Source organism: Eschrichtius robustus, chromosome 14 (assembly GCF_028021215.1).
Source record: "Eschrichtius robustus isolate mEscRob2 chromosome 14, mEscRob2.pri, whole genome shotgun sequence".
In the NCBI taxonomy this organism is placed as follows: Eukaryota; Metazoa; Chordata; class Mammalia; order Artiodactyla; family Eschrichtiidae; genus Eschrichtius; species Eschrichtius robustus.
This window is the reverse complement of record NC_090837.1, coordinates 89743599-89760123: the sequence shown is the minus strand read 5'-3', so window position 1 is coordinate 89760123 and position 16525 is coordinate 89743599. Positions and strand designations below refer to the sequence as shown.

At 35.1% G+C, this 16525-nt stretch overlaps 1 pseudogene; it reads left to right on the top strand.

The window, feature by feature from the left end:
• Positions 1–9691: 9691 nt before the first annotated feature.
• Positions 9692–16073, top strand: LOC137776236 (large ribosomal subunit protein uL6-like; annotated as a pseudogene).
• Positions 16074–16525: the final 452 nt, after the last annotated feature.

Below are 16525 nucleotides of genomic sequence, written 5' to 3'. Positions count from 1 at the left end.
TGTTTATAAGGGCAGCTGATACAGCACAGAGAAATAATTCAGCAAATTCTGATTTCATCAGGAAAGAATGAGCCTGCCAATTTGGAGCTCAGAGTCTCAAAAAATATAGTTGAACAGAAAGTCACTACTTACTAGAAGAATCTTTTTAGTTCAGTTTTGTTTAATTCCATAACCCACCATCTCCTTGATACGTGGAAACTGGGCCCACTTGGCAAGAAGTAGCTGATAGTCAAGGTTAGTTAGAGGTCTGGAAATATTTTTCAGATTATAAGAATGATAAGATTTTACATTATGCACAAGTTACACAAGAATTTGCAACATAGTTATGAGAGAGATAACTTAGGATATTATCTAGAATGAGAATTGATAAGGATAATCTGCTGTTTTATCCTATTCATGATTGTGTACAGCTCAGATGAGTATTTCCTGTTGAGAGCTTGCCCTCATACTCATTAGGGCAAAGGAGATTGCCTCAGGTTACAGAATGGCACATTTTTACCTAACATATATTTTTTAATTTAATTTAATTTCTTATTTGTACTGTATCCGTACTCTGTAATGGTAGAAGGAATGAACAGGGTTGAATCCCGAAGATATTTGTGATTCCTTTACAAACTTTACATTGAAATGAGTGTCTATATTGCTTTGTATAGAGATATGTTCCCTTTCTACAAAGAGCCTGGACATTTTCAGGGGGGGTAGAGTGGACCTGAAAACAAATATTATTTTTCACAACATAGTTGGCCTAGTGTCCATTTGCTGATACATATTTTCTCACTGGAACAAGGAGCTCTGAGTTCTAGAAATACAAATGGAAGTGAGTATAACATGGATTCTGATTCACACACTGTTCTCAAAGTATATAAACTTGACAGTTTTTTTTTTTCCAGAAGAACTTTTGGGAGTGCTTGATCAACTCAATTAAAACACTGGGTCTTCTGGTGTCTTTACTGGCTACTGCAGTATTAGATACTAGGAAGAACAAAATCTCATGAACCATTTTTTCAGTTTTATCGACTTTCTCATATCTGACATTCCTTCCTTGATCCTGCTGGTCCCACATTCTTTTTCTTTATAATTGAGGAATGCCAAATTGAAGACCATCAATTTTGACTCTGTCTCGTCCTCATTTTTTGACCAACAGCTTCCACAGTGATCAGTCATTCATCTCAGTCTGTGCAGAATCTCTGCATCTCAGCTCTGCTCAGTAAAATGATTAAAAATTGCTTTTGGGGCTTCCCTGGTGGCGCAGTGGTTGAGAGTCTGCCTGCCAATGCAGGGGACATGGGTTCGAGCCCTGGTCTGGGAAGATCCCACATGCCGCGGAGCAGCTGGGCCCGTGAGCCACAATTACTGAGCCTGCGCGTCTGAAGCCTGTGCTCCGCAACAGGAGAGGCCGCGATGGTGAGAGGCCCGCGCACCGTGATGAAGAGTGGCCCCTGCTTGCCGCAACTGGAGAAAGCCCTCGCACAGAAACGAAGACCCAACACAGCCATAAATAAATAAATTAATTTAAAAAAGAAAAAAAGAAAATTGCTTTTGAACTTTGGGGTGGAGGCCATGGACAAATATGGCCCCGAAGAGCATTTCTGTGGCTTTGATTCCCAAATGGCATTCAGATATGTTAGTTATTCTCCCAAGGTCCTCACCTACTCCTTCACTTTTGCTCAGTTTACAAATGTTTATTCTTGTTCAGTCTGACCTACTGGGGCAGGATGCAAAAACTGCCGCTACCAATTTCTCTCCAACTGCCTTTACAAATTCCTATTTTCTGTACCACTTGGTTTATCTACGCCATCAACCTATATGTGCAGTAGGCCTGTGCATGCATTTTATGGTGTTCATCTGCCAGCAGTACAACCTGAATATCTGATTGAAGTCTTGCCAATCACATTTATAACAGTAATAGTTATAGAGAACAAGCAAAGAATCACCATGACTGTTCCTATTGAAGAGGCATCTGAACTGTGGCTTCTGACAGTTTTTACTTAAGTAGTTCATGCCCATCTGTGAAGCTGTGGCTGAAACATGCCCCATGTTCCCATATTATACTGTGTGTTCATATCTACACTGAAACTAGAATTCGGACTCCTATTTCTCCAAGAGTCTATGTGTGCAGGGCTGAATCTGGAATAGAATCCCGTGACTTAACGCCACTGAAAGTTGTGATGAGAAGGCTGTGCACATGGGGTTGAGGCTTGGCTCAGTGTACAGTTCTTCTAAAAGGTCTAGGGCTTTGATTTTTAGTTTAAGATTTAAGAAAGATAGAGGGAGCGATTCTGGCTACTAGGTGCTAACAAGTGCATTTCAGGTATAAGAACTCCAGGGTATTATTGTTTATGAATCTTTAACATCTCTAAACTGGGATTCTGTGTGTCTTTCACTGAGCATCTCCTACCTGAACACGATCCAACCACAGGTTTATACCCATGGCTTTCACAAAGCCTCAGAGGGAGTATGGTGACTTAAATCAAGTGTGCCAAATGAGGACAAACAACTGTTTGCTTTTCTTTTCATTATCCCAGGTATTACATTTTTGATAGCATTTATATGTATTTTTTCTATATCTCTATAAGAACTCAGCAGGTATTGTAGAAAAAAAAGTCAGTGCTACTTATTAAAGATGGTAAGGCAGACTTTATTCAGGACCATCGTGATAGATGTAGGGACCAGTGCAGTGGGGGTTTTACAGTGCAGGAGAAAGACTGGCTTCAATTCCACATAGAGCCTGGGCAAGTGGGAATTTATAGCCAAGGAGCAGGGTGGGGTAAGTGGTTGGAAAATTACTAGGAGGAAACATCCAGGGTAAGGAGGGCTGTGGTTAAACTGACAGCAGTGTTCTTGCTAAAGCTGGATTTAACGAGGAAGTGCGCAGATGGGCCTGGGAGAAGGTTTCAGGAGACTGACTAATGTTCGAAACTTTGTTGGTATCCCCTTACACAGAACTGTAATATCTTGAGATTTATTCTACATTTTGTGTATTTTTTTATTTATATGGTTTAATTCAAATTAAATAATTTGAATTTCCTTTTTTAACTTGAAGTCATTTTCTGCAGAAAACATGTTTACTTTACACCCAAATACACTTTTATTGGTAACACCTCGTCATGGACTGATCCCCACTCTGGAGTTTTTCTACTTCCAGACATAAGGGTTTAAAAACAATTACATATTGACTTGATAGCTTACCAACCCTAAAAGTGGCACTGAAATAAGCTATTTCCCAGTGGCCCGTAAAAACTATTTTACTGTCCCTTGGAACTCTATTGTTCCAAGATTTCCCTGAGTAACTCTATTGTTACATGTGACTGAATGCACAAGACAAATAAACCAGGCAAATTTATAAACTTTTATTTAAAGAGAATCACATGGCACTTTGGAGGTAGTATCTTACACTAAGGACCATCCATCAAAGTGGCAGCACATCATGCTGTTAAGTTCTCCTTAGCTTTCTTTGAATGTGTACTTGAAGTTCCTAAAAAAATGTTGATAATCCATTTTTGCCTGCAGTGGACACTTACTATATGAGATTACAGACCAGTTAACTGTAGAGGCACAGCTAAAGAACCTACAGGGAATTCCCCGACGGTCCAGTGGTTAGGACTCCGTACTCTCACTGCTGAGGGCCCAGGTTCGATCCCTGGTCGGAGAAATAAAAACCCCATAAGCTGCCTGGTGCGGCCAAAAAATAAAAATAAAAATAAAAATTAAAAAACCTACATGCTCAGTTGAACTCTCTGAAGTCTGGGTATTTATTGCTACAGTATTGCCCAAAGAGCCAATCAACAGGTCCAGCTGGAAATCTGGTCCCCTGAGTCCCAGCTGTATGATATACAACAGTATGCAGCTGAACTTATAGCTTTAGATTTCATATAATATTCACAATAAATTAATGATGAAAAAACTGTCTGCAAAATCAATTCTTTCCATTATTTCATTGAAGAACAGTGAGCTTGCCTGACTGGTTGCTCAAAAAATTTTATATTGATCTTAACATACATATTTTTCACAAATTTGCATGTCAGTAGTTGAGAAATATCTCACAATCAACAGCTTATAATTATAATTATAATCTAATCTTGTATATGACATATTAACACAAATTACAGTGAGTGGTAACATGGAGTTGATGAAATATGGTATACAAATAATTTTTAGATTATTGCCCAATAAATTGTCAACTAAATGGACTTCATATGCAATATATGGTATACTGGGCAGAAAAATCCTAATAATAGATGAAAGGAAACTTCTTGGGAATTCTGAACTTTTTGATGGAGAATTGCAGTCATCTCTGCTACAGACTACAGGGATCTCTCAGGTGCCTAGCTCTGCTCATGTTAGCAGTGTGTATTTTGTTCAGGTATCACATATATGGGAAACGGTGAATCATAAAGCCTGGGATATCAATCATATACCTATTAACATAAGTTTTGGGGGGGACTGAATCATTCATCTTAGTAAACTAAATAAGCTTCCCCAAGATTTCAAACTAAATAAGCAGAAATAAGATCTTTGGATGGCAGAGATATGTCTTCCCTGCCATTGACAGAAGCATTTTAGAGACACATAAATTCAAGAAGTATTTTCATTTGGGTAAGGACATTAGGGCCCATGCTAGAGTGAAGAAAGGCCCTTGTTAGAAAAATCAGCGACTCACCTGATAAAATTCTGTATTTGTATCAATTTTCAGGAGGAGATCTGGGGAAAATCATGACCTACTATCACAGAAATATTGGTGTAGAAAAAAAGATTGCATCATGACTTTGGGTATAGGTAACATAACAGAATCCTGCAAGCTGTAAAATCAATTTGGGTAAGGCTTTAGGTAGTTTCATCAAATAGGATGTAGCCTCTGACTAAAGCTCCAATATTAGTAATACACAACTAAAATTAAAAATCCAAAACAAAACAACAACAGCGACATAAGAAAGTTGCTATTATTCATATGTGTAATGGAACACTTGTCAGTAAAAAGAAAAAAACAAGAACCATCTCTCAGAAAAATAAAATTATAAAACATAACACATAATCTAAAAGAAAAAATAGCATATATATGTGTATAGGTGTATGTATGTTACTTTATACTTCACATTATGATAATGTATATTGACACATTAGAACATATCTTTCTTTTTGTCATAGATTCTTCAGTAGTTCTTTCAATAACTGCCTGGGGATGCTATTCTCTCCTAGTGTTTATTTTGTTTTCAGGTTAATAGTTACATATTTTCACTCTCACTCTTGTTTGATGGACTGATATTTCCTTGCTTGTTTCTAATAATGTAGAAAGACTGCCAATTCTCATGAAGTGCATGGATTCTCCCCTTCTCCCTGGGAACACAGCTAGGCTTAGCCCAGCCTCTCACTTAGGAGATGCCCAGTGGCTGGTGTTTGTGAATACAATGTGGATAAAAGTGAGACAGTAAAGGGTGGCTATGGGGACTCCATGCTCTCCCTTACTTCATGCACTGTCTAGACACAGAGGTTCCCGTGGGTGACCTCCATGATCTCAGGGGTACCAATGTGGAGGGAGCTGGTGTCTCTGATTCTAAGGAAAGCTGTATGCTGAAACTTTGTGTTGGAATTTATTATGGGCAAAAAACAGAAGTTGATTTTGTTAGGTTACTGAGACTTGGGAGTTATTTGGTGATATTAGTTTATCCCAACTAATATAAACAATGACTTTTTAGGTTAGGCAAAAAGTGCTGTTAGTTTAAATGTTGGTACGTTGGAGGAAACATTTATTTTCTGACTGGCAGTTTTTTAAGATTTTCTTTTTAATGTTGATTTTCTGATGTTACAATGAAATGTGTCTAAGCCTAGATTAACATTTGAGGTTTTTGATAAAGTGACTTCTTTAAGTAGAATCAAAACAGAAATCTTTACTGACATTTGAACTGCAACAACTCAGAAGATTACATGTAGTCGTTTTGCATAATTTTCTATGTAAATGCATAGTACTTCCCTCCTAAACTCACAGATATACATTGCAAGCGTACAAAAAAAAGTAACTATGTGAGGTGATAGATGTGGTAATTAACTTGATTGTGGTGATCCTTTCATTAAAATATGTATACTATTATAAATCATCACATTGTACACCTTAAATATATACAATTTTTAATTTGTCAATTATACCTCAATAAAGCTGGGGAAAAAAAGACAATGCAAGAGTTTGAAGTCAAATAACTGTGCTTTAACTTAAATGCTTTTATTTTTTCAGTTTTATTAAGCATAATTAACAAATAAAATTATAATATATTTAAGGTGTACAACATGATGCTTTGATATATGTATACGTTGTGAAAGGATTCTCATCACTGATTTAATTAACACGTCCACTCCTCACATATATAGGTTTTTTTGTGTGTGTGAGAACACAAGTTCTTCTCTCTCAGCTAATGTCAAATTACATAATACAGTATTATCAACTATAGTCACCAAGTTATATATTAGACTTTCAAACATTATTTATCTTATAAGTGCAAGTTTTTACCTCTTCACCAGCTTCTCCCTGTTTCCCCAACCTCCCAACCCCTGGCTGCCACCATTCTAGTCTCTGCTTCTACGAATTTGACTTTTTTTTCAGTTTCTTTATATAAGTAATATTATGCAGTATTCGTTTTCTCTGTCTGGCTTATTTTACTTAGCATAATGCCTTTCAGGTTCATCCGTGTTTTTGTGGATGACAAGATTTCCTTCTTTTTCTAAGGCTAAATAATATTTTAGAGACAATTTCTTTCAACATCTGTCCGAACAAGAGAAAGAGGACACAAAATGTCTTTGGACACTGTGTATGTTTGCAGCATAAAAAGGTAACACTTCAGTTTGTGACCTTCCCAAGTCTGGCTTCGGAAGCTAGTGTTTAAACAATACTTCCCACCTATGATGCCATTCAGAATTAAGAGCATTTTCAAGTTTTCCAGCTCACATTTCATCACATAGGCTCTTCTCCCTACCTGCAGACTCCACCCTTTCAGTCCACCTCTCCTGTTGCTGTAAGAAATACCTGCTAATCTCTATTTAATATCATATTAAAATATGCTTTTTTTAGTCACAGATCTGTTTTTATGCTTGTGTTTTGATCCTGCAGGGTGTTCAGGATAATTTTCAGTTGTTTTAATTTAGTATAAAGTGCTCTTGATAATCTGGCTTTAGTAATATGTTGTTAACCCATTAAAGTCACTTCCTTGGTTATGTGAAGCATGATTTGCTCTTTCAAAGGTTTGGTATATCTATGAAAATATACTAGAAATTTAAGGGCCGAATGTTAAAAACGAACTATAGAACATGATGCTTGAGAAAGCTACAGGGATTCCAGGTTATAACATTTTTTTCATTCCTGGAATTTCACAATAAGGAAAATAAGAGAAAAAAAATGAACTAAGAAGGCTGGGAAGGATGTGTGGGAAGAATTTCAGTGAGGGACCGAAATTACTATATAAAAACATTCATATACTTTAGAGATTTTTGTGATCTCTAAAAAGCTGATAAATCTATTCTGAAAATTGATATGTATTTTTCTGGTAATGCTTTGAATGAAAATTTACCGTAAATTGTTTAAGGAAAATTTCTTCCTCCACATGCTTTTGCCTTCACTGTAGAACCATAGATAGAAAACCAGGCTGCTGTACAGTACTGCATTTTTAAATCTTTGCCCATGCTGTCATAATGATTTAAACAGTACATGTAATAAATAGTTTATTCTACAGTGTGACCAGAGGTCCATCAATCATGCATCTGAATATCTGAGGTGTAAAATATCTTCATTGCACATCCCATGTGTTTCTCCACTTGAATCTACCTATTATCTGAATAAACATGCAGAAACTAATTCTTTCAGAAAGACAGTCTAACAGAATTTAAGCAGAACTAACTGTAGTCCAGGTCTGATACCTACTGTTATCATTACGTGCAATTCACAAGAGATCATATGAATCATTTTGTGATTCATATGATCACATATATATATGTGATCATATATATACCCACTACTGAGGGAAGACTCACCCAAAAAGATTATTGGAAATATTGTCTGACACTCATTCACACAGGGTTAAAAATAATACCTATTCCCACCAGTCAGACTGGAGAAGCTCAAGCATTATAGGTCATAGTATAAACTATACATAAGCCCTTGCCTCAGTAGTGTGGAATAATTAGGCCCAAAATGAGCAGTGCTCCAAATCTGCCTAAATCTTACAAAAAGAAAAGACTTGAAAAGATCAAGCTATTTTGAAGTAACTTAACTGCATCCCAGAAAACAGCTCAATCATATTTGTGGAAACCAAACATATGTAGAACTCACCAAGGTAAAACTCACAATATCTGACATCCAATTAAAATTATAAGGTAAGAAAAAAAAAAAAAAAAAAAACGACTTATACTGAGGAGGATAATAAATCAATTGAAACCATTCAAGAATTGACTCAGATTTTAGAATTAGCAAACAAGGACGTTAAAATGTTTATTAAACATGTATTGCAAAGTTACAAAGATATTCAGTACAGAAAGAATAGTCTATCTAAGAAATGAAAGTGGAACAATTAAACATTCAAAAGAAGAAAAAAAAAGAACTTTAATCCATACCTTGCACCATATGCACAATCTAAATCCTAATCAATCATAGACCTAACTACAAAATCTAATTCTATAAATGCTCTAAAAAAAAAAAAAAATAGGAGAAAGTGATTATGACCTTGAGTTATGCAAAGATTTTTTAGATATGACACTAACAGCAATCATAGTGACTGGCACCCAGTTTAAATTTACTAGAATATAAAATAGCACAATAATAAACACCATAATTCAAATATAAAGTAATAAATCAAAGTCAATCTAGAATGATCACAGATGTTAGAATTAATAGTCAAGAAAATTTAAAAGTGATAGAAATCAAACTTCTAGAGATGAAAAACAAAATGTTTGAGATGGAAATTTGATGTTTTAATGAAGAAATCAAAATAAAAAGTAGAAATCATTTTAAGTTGAAGGAAAAAAACCCCACAATATGCCAAATTTTGATATTAAAAAAGAAGAAATTCCTTAATTATTTGACCCCAACTTCGACCTTAATAAACTAGAAAAGAAAGAGAAAATTAAACCCAAATAAATTGGAAAAACAATAAGGATCAGAGCCAAATCAATGAATAGAAAACAGAAAAATTATAGAGAAAATTATAATGAAATCAAAAGTTGGTTCTTTGAAATCAAATAAAGTTGATAGACTTCTAGCCAGACCAGTCAGAAAAAAGAAAAGATTACACAAATTACCAGTATTAAGAATGAGAGAGGTAATGTCAGAACAGATTCTACAGATATTAAAATAAGAAAATATTATAAACAACTTTATATCTACATATGTAATAACTTAGATAAAATTGAAAGATTTCTTGAAAGACAAAACTACCAGTAGTCACTCATTATGAGATAACCTGAGTAGTTCTATATCTATTGTGGAGATTGTGTATTTTTTATATTTATTTTTTGCTATTTTTAACCTGTGCTTGACCTTTCAAACCATTAATTTTGATACCTATTCATCAAATGATATTTTTTACTACAAAATCATATTTTAAGTTCACAAATAAGTTATTTAATTTCTTTTTGAAATCAATGGGATCCTCTCATTCTTGTTTCCTTTATGTTCAGGTATTGATACAGGTCCTCTGTTAGGTCATTCGGTCCGATGGTTCAGGTAGTATGTCTGATCGTTGAACAGTTTTTAACATCAGGCATTCTGTAGTGATGAAAAGACAAGAGGATAATTTTGGGGCTGTCATGTCCTGTCGTAAGCTCCTTTGTCGTAAACCCTTCCTGCCTGTTCAACATCTAAAGGACAGAGATGGTACTACATATCTGTTTGATTCACTAGAGAAATTTGGGAATTCAGACAGACATGGCAGGTCTACAGTCTAGGGCAGATAGAATATTGCCTCTTTGGGTCAGAAGAATCCCCAAGTCCTGGGCTACACTTCCCTCTGTCCCTGGGGCTGTGCTCTGATGTTGCTACACAGGAGACTGTCCGCTCACAGAGAACAGGGTCCAGCATCCCTCTCCTATGATTTTCTCAGCAGATTAAAAGCCGCAGAGGCTGCAACCGCAACCATCGCCTCCACGTCTCAACAGCCATCTATCTGGCTGAGCAGAGCATAAAATTTGGAGTTTGCAGTGGTGAGAAGGGAGCTGCCTTTAGATAAACTACCTCTGCTCAGTGGGATAGGGAGGGTGGAAATGAGACACAAGAGGGAGGAGACATAGGGATATAGGTATATGTATAGCTGATTCACTTTGTTATAAAGCAGAAACTAACGCACCACTGTAAAGCAATTATACTCCAATAAAGACTTAAAAAAAAAACGTAAAAATAATGATTTTTAACAAAAGAACTGTGAACTTCTCCCATCCATCTCTTAGATCTAGCATCCTATCATGTTACCTGTGAAAACATTGTTGTTGTTTTTATAGGAATTTTTGTGGACATCCTCCTATGCATCTACTGCACTAGATTGTCTCTTCATTTCACCCGTAAATCAGTTCATTGTCTTTTTTGAAGCTGACTCAACTTCTTTTCTTTGATTATTTTTGGTTGTATCATAGATTAAATAAATGTATGTGTACGTGTATATGGGCTTCATATAGGTTACACAGAGTCTTTATAATATATTTTTGTTAACCTTTTATACTTGACGGCTAGTTTGAAAAGTAGTTCTAAGTTTAATTTTTAGAATATTAGAAACCCATCTTTATTATCTCTATTTTAGCATGCAGTTTTATACTTGATAATCCTGATATCAAGCAGATTCCGGGTGAGCAGAAAACTTTTTCTCTCTAGCTACCTATCTATCCATCCATCATCTCTCCAAATCTTTGGAATTTAACCTTACTTTGAGTAAAATTGCTGTTCTGATGATTTCAGAGAAAACTTTTCTTTCTGCATTTTTTCCCACTCATATTTCTCTGAAGTCAACAGTCAGACACATTTTGGGGCTTCAGGAAATCATCCTCACTTTTGGCTTTGGAAATTTCTAAAATTTTTTTTTTTCTATTTTCTTTGCCTTTTCTGGATTGTTAAATGGATGCTAGAACTCTCTGATCTTACATATTTTTTTAAATGTTTATGTAATGTTTTCTAACATGTTTCAATTTGTTCTCTTTTTTGAAAATATTCTCGACTTCTTGGACTTCATCTTTAAAAAGAATTATTTTAGCAATGATATTGTAATTATCATGAGCTCTCATTTTCTGATTGTTCCATTTCATACCAACTGTTTTTCTTCTTCTAAACTAGTATATTCATGAATGTCTCAGAAAATATACACTTGTGAAATTTTAAGCTCTGACAAAACAGGGTGGAGATACTATTCCTCAATCACAGATTAGCAAACTAACTCATCAGGGTCAAACTGACTTGGCCATCTAGTCAAAGATAGAAAAGTTGCAAGATGTTTAGACAGTAGAAACAGCCTTTGCCTAGAGAAAGGGAACAACCTCATGTTACTGATCAAAGAAGATCCAAAAGAAAGCAATACACAAAAGCCTAGACCACATAGAGTCACCCCTGATCTATTGTCCCTCCTGAATGTGAAACAGTACCCTGAATGTTAACCTCCAACTCTTCTCATCAGTCAGATTAGTCACTCTCCCTGTTACCTCCTCCTGCAGGCCTGTAACGAAAACATTACATAGATAAGTGAACATTTACAAATAATTGAATAATGCAATTACATTCATTATTTTCTACAATTTGAAATGCTCTCATATATACACTACCAAATGGAAACTAGATAACTAGTGGGAAGCAGCTGCATTGCACAGGGATATCATCTTGGTGCTTGTGACCACCTAGAGGGGTGGGATAGGGAGGGCGGGAGGGAGATGCAAGAGGGAGGGGATATGGGGATATATGTATATGTATAGCTGATTCACTTTGTTATACAGCAGAAACCGACACAACATTGTAAAGCAATTATACTCCAATAAAGATGTTAAAAAATTTTTAAAAAGAAAATACAGTGTGCTTTGATTGTATTGTTTGTATAGGGAGCCGCAACAGGATGCCAAGTAATATAGTTATTGACTCTTTCTGTATTGTAAACATTGCCTGTGACACATTTTTGTACAGAGATATGTATCTGGAAGCTTTTGTATGTTGCAAAAGAATAAGACTTTGCTGTTATGAATGAAATATTCCTGAGAGAGCTGTGAGAAGACACATTAGAGCAGTTTGATAGTTTATGATGTGTAACTGCTCAGAGTATTTCATGAACATGTTTCAAATCTCTGTCGATGCATCCTGATAGGTAAGTGAATTTAAATTTTGAGGAGTAGTCACACAGGAAAAGTAATTGAAACATCTCTATAAAGAAACACTGTTCAACCTGTTCAAACAGGACCAGAAAAACATATGATTTGTACACCTAATGCTTGGTGAATGTGAGAGTGAGGACCATTTCCAGTCACCATACGATGCTAACGGCAATTGTCAGAAGGAATATTTGCAATTGGCATAGCAAGCTGGAGGTCAAGTTGACTTATGAGATATAGAGCACATGAACTTAGAAGAGAACGTATACATATGAATGTATTCACTATTAAAAGAGAAAGTTAGGTATTGCATAAATTGTGGTTTAAATTTTATAGCTTGTGTGGAAAAGAGGTGGAGTGATACTTTCTTTAGTATCCAATGAGTAATACAAGAATGAGGATGAAAGACCTCTGTCTCTCAAGGAGCTACCTAAGGTCAATAGTAATGTAGGATTCACACACAGCACTTGATTTTTCCAATACAACACGGGATTGGTGTAACAAAATATAAATAATCTTATGAATTGTGCTTTATATAGCTCTAATCCATTAACTTGTATACTATTTGACCCACGATTTTCAATCTGTAAATATACAACATTCCTTGAAAAATCAATGAAACAGATATACTTTTTTGTTTTCTGATTACTCTTCACATAGGCAGTTTCTTGTTCTAACTCTAAGCTGGATATGTTTATTTTTTTTCTTCATTCGTGATGGTGTAATATTTTATTAGGTTTTTATGAGAAAGTCAAACTAATAGGAAATAATTTCTGATCTACACTGAACCACACAAATATCATGGCTTTATCAAATTTATTTTTCATGACATCATTAATAAAGACCTGCTTTCTCTTACAAAATTGTCATTAGTTTTTTACTAAAGAAAACTACAAAATATTAAATATTATTAAATATTAAAACATATAGGAAAACCCAGAAATGGATGTAGTAGACCTTTGTATTGCCATCTGCCAAATTAGTAAACATTAATATTTTATCATAATCAGTTCAACTCTTTCTTTTAAAGATATATATCACTTGTGACATAGTAATCCTCAAACCCTTTTTCTGTCATTCTCTCTAACAAACCTAGGAATAATATGTATATTTTATTATGTAGAATTATTATTTTGCATTAGATTCTGGCATTGATAGTTTTTGGATTCTTACTGTATTTTCCTTTGGGGCCTTGTATTAATTCCTTAATTTATAAGACTTCCTTAATTAATAATATGAATAGATATAGAAAAGATTTCTCCTTTACTAAATTAGACTTCTTTTTCAATTAAATAGAATTTTCAATTCTACATTTGTGAGAATTATCTGAACAATTTTTACAAAAAGTAGCCTTTCCGTTACAAATGTTCAAAGTCTCTTCTTGAACAAGTACCATTGTCCTATGTCAGATGTAACAGATTTTTCTCATGGCCCCCTGGTGAATGTTTGGATTAGACAACTCTTCCTTCCAGCTGTTAATCCAACTCTGATGAAAACTCAAACCAAATTGACAACCTAATACGTACAGATAGATGGTGAAACTCAAGTGATTTCTTCCTTTGAAAAAGTGAGTGATCAAAAGATATAGACTTCCTTTGGAGTTCCAAAGGAGAACTTCTTCCAAAGGAGAAATGATCTGGTGTTTTATTTCCCAAGGGTCAGTATGTTATGGGCTAGTTTTTTTCCCCTTTGAGGAAGTATATCCTATTTATGAATAATACCTTTTGAAACCCCAGTATTCATTTGATATAAAAAATAAAGGCAGCACATTTACAGAAAGGTTATGAGTATGTCACAGAAATCTGCTGGCCTATATTCTATCCATTTAAAATCAGCTCTAGTTGAATGAACATCACTTTTCGAAGTAAGAACTTTTACCCACACTACAGATGTGCTTAAGAGCTTATTACCAAGCATAATTCCCAATTCCCAGCTATATTCTGAGCAGCAGAAAAGGCAGAGTCTAGTCACATTTAGTAGATTCATTTCTCCCAGACTTGAGGAATTCTAAACTTTGATAATTTTTCTTCTTTCTCCCCAGTGACACATGATATATCGTGGCCTATTTGACTACTTACGTATTTCTACTAAGCCTGGAAAAATGATTTTCTTAAAACTGTCAACACCAGAATATTCTGAGACATAAAGTAACATCTTTAACAAGCACTTTTTATAATTTAACATATTTTCCAAAAATTCTTTAGGAATTAGAGTTACATGAGAAATTATTTCCAAAAATTAATGTACATTTCTTCTGATATAAGATGGCTTTAATGTGATTATTTGGGCTTGCATGTTTTTTGTCAGCCTACACTAAAATGTATCTTGTCAGTACAACAAAGTTTTTTTTATTTCTTGAGAATTAAAAGGTTGTGGCGTAAATATATCATCAGATCAGGAAAGGGTTTATTTTTAACCCTTTATTTTAACTTTATTCTTAAGTTAATCACATTTAAATTAAGAAGTAACACTCAGTACCTAATTTACATTCAGAAGCAAACAACAATAGATATATTTAAGAAAAGAATTTTAGGCTTTTACTGTCTAACTTGAACTGACCAAACGTTAGCTCTTATAAGAAGAAACAAGATAAGGAACTCTGTGTGTGTGTGTGTGTGTGTGTAGTAAAGATATAATGTTAATTCAGTAGCCAAGAAGGAGGACCTAGCAGAATAAAGTGGGTGGGGGGAGGGGACAGGTGGGGAGATTCTTAACAAGCATATTATTCACTAAAAGAAAGATTTCACAGAGCTATGTATTATAAAAATCTATTCCAAACTGACATATTCCTCCACTGTGCTTTCATGCCACTTGGAGCATTTATTTTACTACTCTGCACATTGTATCATGGCTACCTATGGCTTAACCGCACATTAATACCTTACTTACTTTCTAGTCACTATCAAAGCTTATGTAAGAAATAGCCAGCTAAGCAACTGTGTAAGGCATCAGTCCTTAAGGTGTACCAAACAACTTCTGGAATGAATTTGAATTATTATCTCAGCTAACTCATATAATTCATGTCACCCCTTCTATAATAGTGAGATGTATGTTGGTTCAGATCCTGTACTGTCTTTGAGAGGTCAACACCAACACTACTATTTGTTTTGCATTTTGCAACAAACAAGTGCTAATTAAAGGGTGTGATTATAGGCAGGGCCACCAAAATTTAAATCTGTCAGTCAATTGTACATAACAGGTGAATGCTGAGAGAAATCCTCTTCCTGAAAGAAAGAAAACCGTTCTCAGCAATCAGACTGTTGACATTCCAGAGAATGTCGACATCGCTTAGAAGAGACACACAGTTATTATGAAGGACCCCAGAGGATTTCAACCACATCAACATAAAAAGGTCTCCTTGGAAAGAAAAAGAGACTTCAGGTTGACAAATGATGGGGAAATAGAAAGGAACTGGCTATGGTTTCGACTCTCCGTGGTCATGTACAGGGATATTGCACTGGGCTTCCTTTACAAGATGAGGTCTACATATGCTCACTTCCCATCAATGTTTTTATTCAGGAGGATGGGTCTCTTGTTCAGATCTGAAATTTCTTGGGTAAAAAACACATCCACAACGTTAGGATGACACCAGCCATCCGCTGTTCAGTATCTCAAACCCCAAAAGATGAGTTCATTCTTGGAAACACGTTGAAAATGTGTCCTACTCAGATGCTTTCATTCAGCAAACTACAATAGTTAAAAAAAAAATTTTGGATTGTATCTATAATTCTGGAAAAGGAACAGTTCAACAGGCTGATGAATAATATCTAAGAATTGTCCAGCTATGGAAAAAACAAGAAGCCAGATGATTCTTAAGATCTATTTGTGATATTTTAAAGATGCAACAAAGCCCTGCATTTAAAGAAAAAAAAGGAATTGATGCTTGTTACAGTACTGTTTATCAAGAATGTGTTATTCTTTCATTTAAAACATGTATTTGCTTGTTCTTTCATCTAATCATCAAATATTATTGAACACATAAAAGATTCTGGACGCTGTTCAACAATCTGGAAATGGCAGAAAACAAGATGCAGCACATGGAACTATTTGGAAGCAAACATAAGAGGAGCCTATTAAATATTTGAGAACTTGTGAAGTATCCGTACTGTCTTGGAGACATGCTCTGTCAGAAATGAAAGAAACTTCTCTGAGGCAAAGTCTCCTGGTATGTGGGAGGGGGAGCCTACAGAGATGGGGAACTCCATCCAGCCTAGGT